This window comes from Carassius auratus, unplaced genomic scaffold (genome assembly GCF_003368295.1).
Source record: "Carassius auratus strain Wakin unplaced genomic scaffold, ASM336829v1 scaf_tig00015099, whole genome shotgun sequence".
In the NCBI taxonomy this organism is placed as follows: Eukaryota; Metazoa; Chordata; class Actinopteri; order Cypriniformes; family Cyprinidae; genus Carassius; species Carassius auratus.
This window is the reverse complement of record NW_020524545.1, coordinates 11,153-20,040: the sequence shown is the minus strand read 5'-3', so window position 1 is coordinate 20,040 and position 8,888 is coordinate 11,153. Positions and strand designations below refer to the sequence as shown.

General features: G+C 35.2%; 1 long non-coding RNA gene across 1 annotated transcript; it reads left to right on the top strand.

Moving 5' to 3' along the window:
* The first annotated feature begins 419 nt into the window (after positions 1-419).
* Positions 420-2,198, top strand: LOC113074554 (uncharacterized). The gene is made up of 4 exons (XR_003280663.1): positions 420-539; positions 696-921; positions 1,325-1,423; positions 1,845-2,198. It is a non-coding gene; the product is annotated as an uncharacterized LOC113074554 (long non-coding RNA).
* Positions 2,199-8,888: the final 6,690 nt, after the last annotated feature.

Sequence of the window (8,888 nt, the reverse complement as noted above, 5' to 3'; positions counted from 1 at the left end):
CAATTTATTGGTGATGTAAAGTCACGCAAAATCGTTCACTCAACTAGGAAGCTAAAGTAAGGTTTGCAAATTGCACTGTATAGCTAGCTATCCTGCACACATGGCAAGCTAAGTTGGCTACACAGTGCTAAGCAGTGAAGTCTTGTAGACAACGATCAGAAGACAACAGCAGTTAAGACCGTGTTGTTAATATGAAATTAAACAAGTGCTTTAGTAATGCCTATTATGTTTTAAGACTACTTTGGCTTTAATTTTACCAATAATATCACTTTTAATCGTTAGTTAGCGTTAACTTACCCTGTTAACTGCCATTCACATTTTTGAACATAGACTTGAAAGTGCATGATCCAAACCTATAATTCACGACTGAAAACATTTTGTAACATGATTTTGATGTACAATTTTCATGGTACATGAATTTCAAAATGGGTTTCAAAGGATGAATTTTGAGATTTTATGTTTTCAAGTGATATATAATTTCTGATGTTTTCTAAAGTGTGATAGAGAAAAAGGCAACAAGGAAGACTTTTTTGACGAAGGTCAGAACTCCTCTTATAATGAAGGTTTATGTATATATATATATATATATATATATATATATATATATATATATATATATATATATATATATATATTTCAAAGTGCTGTGTAAATAAAGGTGACTTGACTTATTTAATTTCATCTTAATAACACAGTCTCCAGTGGGGCATGCAGCTGTCGTGGGGTCCTCGTGTTATCAGCAGCAGAGTTGTAAGTGCATTTGATAGCACTGGCTCAAAACCATAAAACTATTTTTAACCTGTTACTTAAATATTTTACATTTACCACTGGTTTTTAAACTTATTCTAACATGCATATTTTTTCTGGTCTTTAGGTAACCAAGCGTTTTTGTTACCTGGGGTCTTCAGACGTCAGATACAGGTAAGAAAAACTTCAGAATAGATACAGTTAAAGCTATAATTATTCCCAGGTAAGTAAAACATAGGTAAAATTGCAAACAATAGTGTTGGCTCCATACAATTACATTTCTGAAGTAGGTTTTATGTACCAACCACCAATAGAAGGCAGATATGATCACCTTTCTGCCTCCTTCTACTACTGCACTAATAGCTTGATTCAAACTGATAAATACAGCCTACATGGTCAGTTAAATCTCAATTTTGTGAGATGCTGGTGATAGTGTGAGATCTTGTACAGTACAGTGGTAGTGGTGTATGTATAGTACAACCTTTTACATCAATTGCATGGTTGAAATACAGAGGTTCTCTGATTTGTGATACTGTCATCAGGCAGTGAATTTTGATCAGATTTTACTTGTTGACAGGATCCGTCTGGCTATGTGGAGAAAAGGAGAGAAGTGGTACTGAGATGCCTGATTGAGTACATGTGGGAGGGAAAGGAAGACCTCATCAGTGTCCACCATGTATGTACTGGGCTTAAAGCTACTTATCTAATTTATGTCTGTATGTTATTACTATTGTGATGATATGGGGTAATTACTTTGTTCTTGAAATATATTTAATACAGTAATGTGATGACCAATAAGGTACAGGCAAGGAAAATTGCATTGTTTTATTGTTATGTATCCTTTGAACCAGAAAAGACAACACTCATGCTACAGTAGATCATGATAGTATAGTACCCACACTCTATGACATTGTCATGGTAGACTTCACTCTGGTCACATGCTCTAGTCAAAGTATCCATCTAGTATCCATCACCTTAAGCAACTAAAAAGTACAATTTTGACTTTGTGTCTTATCTGTCTTCTACCAGTCTGCTATATTCATATCATTACCTGTTTGTCTGACCAAACTCTTGATTCTTTTTTGTCTCCCCAATAGAGTCATGATGAAACAGAGGTGCACGCTGAGCTTGGCAGTTTCCCACTGAAAATATACACGTGCCATCAGCCAAACACGATTGGGATTATCACAGTAGAAGGACAGCCCATGGTCAGAGGTGTGCCAAACCTGTAGAAAACCTCCTGTTTGGACTTGTCTATGCCCACAACCTCTAATATCACTCAAATCTGGTGTATACTTCTGAGATATATCAGAGGCTCTTTGTGGGATTGGACCCTATGCATACATTTGTATGTTTTGTAGGCACTGTTAAAAGTGACACTAGTTGACATTGAATAAATGTTATTGTCTTTAATCTGTCTTCCCATCTTTTTCTTCTTCAATTGAATTTGTAATTGTTATTGACAAAGTCTGTTTATGTAAAGTGATTAACTGTACTGCTTAGAATATAGACATTTAGATGTATTTTCTGAGGTAATAGCCAGGACTTAATTAAAATGTTTATTCACATTTGATTAGGTTAAATTTACTATGAGCATAAAGTTCATAAAACCTAACTAAAAAGAGTACAGGTTACTTGTAGCAACACATAAATACGTTACATATACCAAGAAAATTAGGTTTATCTAACTGACTAGTGTAACACTTATTAGTTAACTCAACTTGATTTTGTTGTGTTTGAATTAAGTAATTTTACAGAGTTTATTATACTTGAAAAAGGCTGCAAGTTGACTCAACTTAAAACATCCAATGCAGCCACTTGCCTCACTTTTTATAAGTTTGATCTAGGTATTACTTTTTACAGTGTATGGGTAAGGTTGCGCATCGCTTGAATTTTTAATTATTCCGATTCTTGTCAATTCCTAATTTCGATTCCAATAAGGTAAATAATAAATAAATAAAAAATGAAAAATCTTAGAGCTCATTCACATTTATTCTAACTCACATTACAAAATATTTCCTTATTAGCTGATTCCTCTTATTGATTCCTTTGTGTGCATTTTAATATGATTTTAAACCATGACTCATGTACTGTTTTCTGCCCTGCAAACATAGCGGCATAGCCATCATTTCAGAAATGAGAGGGACAGAAAAAAAAACTTTTGTCTAATTAACAGGCTTTATTTTTTTTTCTTATATATTTTAATTGGATAAGAAATCATATATACTTCTGGAAGATAATTTGTATTCTATAATATTTTTTTCTGCATTTTTCTAATGAAAATTTTAGGATTGGTTTATACAAACACATAATAAGGCAGAATAGTTTCTATACTGTTTTAAATGTTATATCAATTAGCACTGGATTCTTCCTATATTATATTTATTACCCCGAAATGACCTGAAATTACATTCTTTAGCTACAGCAAAAGTGGGATGTGTTTGTCTATATTTCCTGCATGTCATAAGTTATTTCTTCTACTAGGCTGTTTTGGACTTTCTGCGCGACAGCACCCCCCGACTACGAGTATGAATGTTTAGCACTCCGTAGTGTCCATATCGTCTCGTTTTGGATATTAATAAATCGTCCGGTCATACATAGACTGTCTTGTTTCTTCGCCCATGTGCTCACACATCCAAAGCAAGCACACAGAAAAAGTGATTTCAAATGCAACCTATTGATGGATAAATCATGATTGATCTATCAAGCCAGATGCATGTAAAATGCATGCGCTCTTATTTCAGTGTTGCTGTTAATGTTGAGGTTATTTTGGCTTCGTACATTTAGATTAACTGCACTGTTAAAGAGGGCGATTTTTACCATTCAGCTGAACTATGTGCATGTACTGTATATTAGACACTTAACATTGTTCTTGCTCCATCCACATAATAACTGTCTTTCTATCAGTGTAATTTCGACGGTATGACCCATTTCAGGAACTGACAAAATTATTAATAAAAATCAGAGCATATAGCTCACATTCACTAAAATACTGAAATGCTAAGGATGCTGATTCAAAATGACAACGTAGGTGATTGACAGTCAGAGCTAAGTGTGATAAAGTTTTGATTGGTTTTGCACCCGAGTCAGGCCTGTCTGTTATTGGCTGAAGCGCAGGGCTCCACTCCAGCAGTTTGAAAAGTGCCCATCAAACGCCAGCTTGCTCTGTTTCTCCATCAGTGCCTTCTTTGTCACTTTTTTTTATTTGTTGTTGTTGTTGTTGTTTTTTGTACTTTTTTTTTGTTCTTTGTACTTTTGGTTAAAACTAAATGTAGCATAGTATTAATAACAAAGTTTAATACTTTAGTTTTATTCTACTCAAGTAGAAGTTTACTCAAGTTTTTTCTACTACTTCTTTTTTAAATGTACTCAAGTGCTGTAACGAAAATATTTGTAATTAGTTACTTTCCTCCTCTACTTCTAGGCTGAAACCTATTTTGAGTCTATAATTAAAGGATGGCACATTGTTTATCTGTTAAATTAATATTAACATATGAATTACTTTTATTGTTGAAAGGCTTATTTTAAACATGAAAGCCAGACCATAAATTGACAAACAACGTGTAAAGAGGAAAAGGGGATCAGAATGCCTTCTTTGGCTACATGAATCATATTTGCTTTTAATTGAATCTGGGCAGGACAGTTATAATGCCCAGCATGCTTTACTTGGAACTTGGTTTTGAAGGGGCAAATGTAAAGACTTTAATGTCCAGTTACAATTTTATTTATAACCATTTCTAAGAAAGATGGGGTCTTGCATGTTTCTTTATTCTACTGTTTAACATGATAAAATGCTCTTTCTAGTTGGTAAATGGTTAGCTGGTGGTACCTAGTAATGCAACACGAAAATGGATCATTCCATGGGGAGACATAAAGTCATGTTGGTACTGCTAATGGTCACTGAAAATCATTTTATTCCATTATGTTTAATGAACAAATTATGTTTTCTTACAAAGAAGTGTTGAATTAAACAAAGAAGGAAAAAAAACAGTTGATGTTGATGCATGATTAAATCAAGTAAATTCAAACCACTTTTTTTTCTGTATCCTTATTCTCTACAGCTGAGAGAAAAGCAGATTAAAAAAAGGATTTAGGGCTTCCTTAATGTATGAAAATTGAAAATAACATTGAAAATGTAAATGACTTTTGTTCTTCTCACAAACAAGACATAGATTCACTCTTGTTGTCTTTGTAGCAAACCATTTCAGAGACTAAGCTATTTCCAGCCCCAACAAGAGGGAAAATGCAATCATTTTGTGGCAACATCTACTCATTCGCGATTCGTTCCGAGCTCTGACAAATACCTTCGGAGTTATTAATATAGTCAGGGTCTTTGCAGATGAAATGTAAATCTCAGGCAAACGTGGAAGGCGCTGAATCAAATGAGACAAAGGTGTACTGGGGGCTACGTGAACCTTCTGTCGCTGAGAAATAAATGTTCTGTTTTAATATGGGTCATCCTTGGGGCAGAAGGGGATTTCTATTAAAATTTATTTTGGGAAATACAATATAATGATACGGGCAGGCTGGGGAGAATGGAAAAGGGGATGAACAGGAATCACACTAGACACAAAAAGATGAGCCGTTCACGGTAATGGTGGGATTATATGGAGATTAGCGCACTAGACGGGTCAGGAGACATTGTGATTGATGAGCCGTGGCAGGAAGTGGCAAAATGGCCTCAAGGTCACAAGAAAAAGTGAAAGAAAAGAGCAGAGTTCATTTTGGCTTATATCCACGCAGTAGAGCCAGACAGAAGTCACACACAAAGAAATGTTTGAATTTCTCATACTAACATACTGTAGCATATGGAGATTTACATTCCAGGAGATGAGAAAGAAAATGTAATGTATGGAGAGAAAGATAAGACAGAGACAAAAGGGAACACTAGAGGCATGTATACAGTAACTTGGGAAAATAGACTCATTTTTTAAGTGGCTGCATCTATGAGGAGTTTAATCCCTTTCCGGTTGTGGATCTTATGAGGATGCTATTTTGTGACAATAGTGAGCTTCATTTCTTGAGTGCCACTAAAAACGAACTGACTGCAATCTGTTCTGGTTAAAATCAGTAAAGCATCAACCCTCAGTGGTGCCGAAATACCCATCATAACAGCAGTCTCCAGCTCCCCAATACTGGAACTAGCTAAGCCTGAACTCCTTGGAGACAAACTTCAGTGTTTGAAATGTAAACATCTAAGGGCTTGGTTGTTTATAGAGCTTTCAATTCTTAAAGGCTCATTTATCCTGGGATGCATCTGCAAAATCCGCTGAGGTTGTTGGTTTGTTTGACTGTCTTTGAATAGAAAGTGTAAAGGAGCAAAGAGGAGCTCCGCTGGGCTTGAATCTAGAGTTTGTGCTGGAGCTGGAGGTGTTTTGGAATGGAAAATATGTTCATGTTTCTTTGTTGACGCCCGTAATATGGTAGGGTTTATTTTTGGCTAGAAGCAGAAGTGTTGAGTACATAATATGCATTTGTTGTCCAGTTTCTTATGACATTTGCAGCTGGTTTAGGAGACTACTAGGGATTTTCTGACTTTGATCTTGTTTAAAATGTTGGTATTTTTGAGTTTTGTGTGTTCTGGTCACAAGTGGTTAGCTCTAAATACAGGTGCTACTGGGGTCTAAAGTGATCAGAGAACTCAAACTGCATCTGCGTGAGAAATATCTGAGTACATTCATATTTATAGTGTAATGCTAATGCACCTGGATAGTGAAAAACTTCCCACTCGCATCAGTCAATCAGTAAACTAAAACACGTGTTAGACCTTGCTTATGTCATTTACACTTACATAATCATTTAGCAGATGCTTTCATCCAAAGTAGCTCACGAATAAGGACAACAGAAGCAATCAAATCTAACAAAAGAGCAACAATATGTAAGAAAACAAGTAGATAGAATAGAATAGAGAACGCTAGTGTTAGAGGGTCTATTTTAAATGAAAAGCAAACAAGCAGAAAACATAGAAATAGAATAGAGTCTTAGAGGGTCAAATGTAGATGGAAGAGATGTGTTTTTAGCCATTTCTTGAAAATGTCATGCTTTATAGAAAATAAAGGTCCTTTTAAAGAATTTTAGAGAAATGCTTATACATATATTGTATATATACATGCATATGATAAAATATATTTTTAAATAATTGATTTAGGTACATTTTAGTTGATGTTTCTTTTTTATCTTCTTCTAGCTTAGCTTAAAAGAATAGCTTCTTTTTTTATGCAAATATATATTTTAAACAGTTATGGCTCTTTTTAGTTTCTTTTTTATGTTTTCCTTTTAAAATAGTTTTAGTACTTTTTAGTAAATATATTTATAAAACTTGGTGAATGTATAGTATATATATGTATATAACTTTTTATGTATACCGTATTTTAATTAGTGACTTTTAAGGCCATATTTTTACTTTTTAGCTTTGTTATATTTTTCAAATGTATCTTTTTAAATTGTATTTAATGTACATTTTAGTTAAGGTATCTTCAAGTCGATTTACTCAATACTAATGTGTAAAGGTTCTCCTCACTGACGTGAGATTGCTAAGTAGGAAAATCTCTTGTGAAAATGCTTTCATTTGTTTTCATTTGCTTTTCGTTTGTGCATTGGCTGTTGGCTGTTACAAGGTCCCTGGTGGGCACATGTTGTTAAAGGCCAATATCTAAATTTGGTATAGGTCTCTGAGCAATGAATCCATATTCCTTTGAGTTGAGAAATGACCTTTAACTTGAAAAAGAAAAACAGAAAAACTAGTTGTTGTTCTACTGAGGTGGAAAATCTCACGTCGTCCTTACTAAATCATTCATCGTCAAATGAGTTCATAAGATCCGCTTAAGGGACAATAACACTGCTCTTTTAGAAATAGACAATCAAAAAAAAAGTGAATAAAATGTAGCATTTTTATATTAAACTAGTTCTGTCATATTTGATGCAGTCCTCTCTGGAATAGCCTTTAGCAGCTAGCTCTTGTTTACCAGCAGTTGTCTTCGCTCTACTGATTTGGATCTTTTCTAAAGATCAAACTGGAGTGAAAGTTTGGCACTGTGGTGCCAGTGGGATTAGTGGGACTCGATGGCAAAGACTGGCACCCACAGTGCTGGATCATTTCAGCTGTTCTCTGTGCCACCCCTCGATGTCTTGGAGTTTAGATGAAAAGACAAGGTGCCAGGAGCTTGGTGCTCGGACAGTCATAATCCACTGCAGCAGGGGTTGTGCTAGAAGAAAGAAGAATGTAATGTCAATGTAAAATGTAAAACCTTTTTACACGGTCAAGAACCTTTGCTCAAAGGAAATATTCCGTTAATGCTAAACGTTCTTCATGGAACCTTCGATTGAAATACAGAACATTTATTTTTAATACTAAGAATTAGCATATCTCTGCCTGAATTCACTATCATTCAAGACAATTGATTTTAGTTCAAGTTTGTTATTTTTTTAACACAACAGTATTATGAAGAAGTTAAATCTAGTCTTTTTCCACTGCTAGGCATGTATGAAATCCTTACAAAACACTTTTATTTTTAATCTGGGGCATCGTAGAGTCTAATATGAGACTGTGGTTTAGGGAAGGTCACTCGGTGGGCTGTGGCCGCTAATGTAAATGTTCATTTCAGCCTCGATCCTGGTCAGATCCCCTCATCAAGGCCGTATTCTTAGCTTGCAGAAAGTGACACTTTATTGACTGCCCATCGACCAGATGTCTCTTTCTCTCAGTCCCTTTGTGTTTTTGTCTCTCTCGGTCTCTGTTTATGTCTCTCATCATTCATCTGTTTTTGAACGCCTCCATCATTGTCGTTTTTACTTTGTTGTTTTGTTTCTTTCATTCTTTCTCTGTGCTACTTACCACAAACGCCATTTGATGTTTTCCTCTCATTTCTCCTCATCCTCAACTCTTCATCTCTTTTCCTTCCCCTGCACTCTATTTCCATTACATATCTGAGAGTGGCTCCATCACGAGTGTTATTATGGGTGCCATCAGGAGCACATCATAGTCAGAGCCAGAGATCAGCTCACGTGTTCTAGTTTGTGTGTGAATGTAAGAGGCTCTGAACCTCGCAGCACTTCTCGTGGGAGAATAATGGAGAGCTTTAGAAATGGTACAGCTGTATCAAATGCTAGAGAAATGGTGCTTATGTATTGGGTCTAATGGA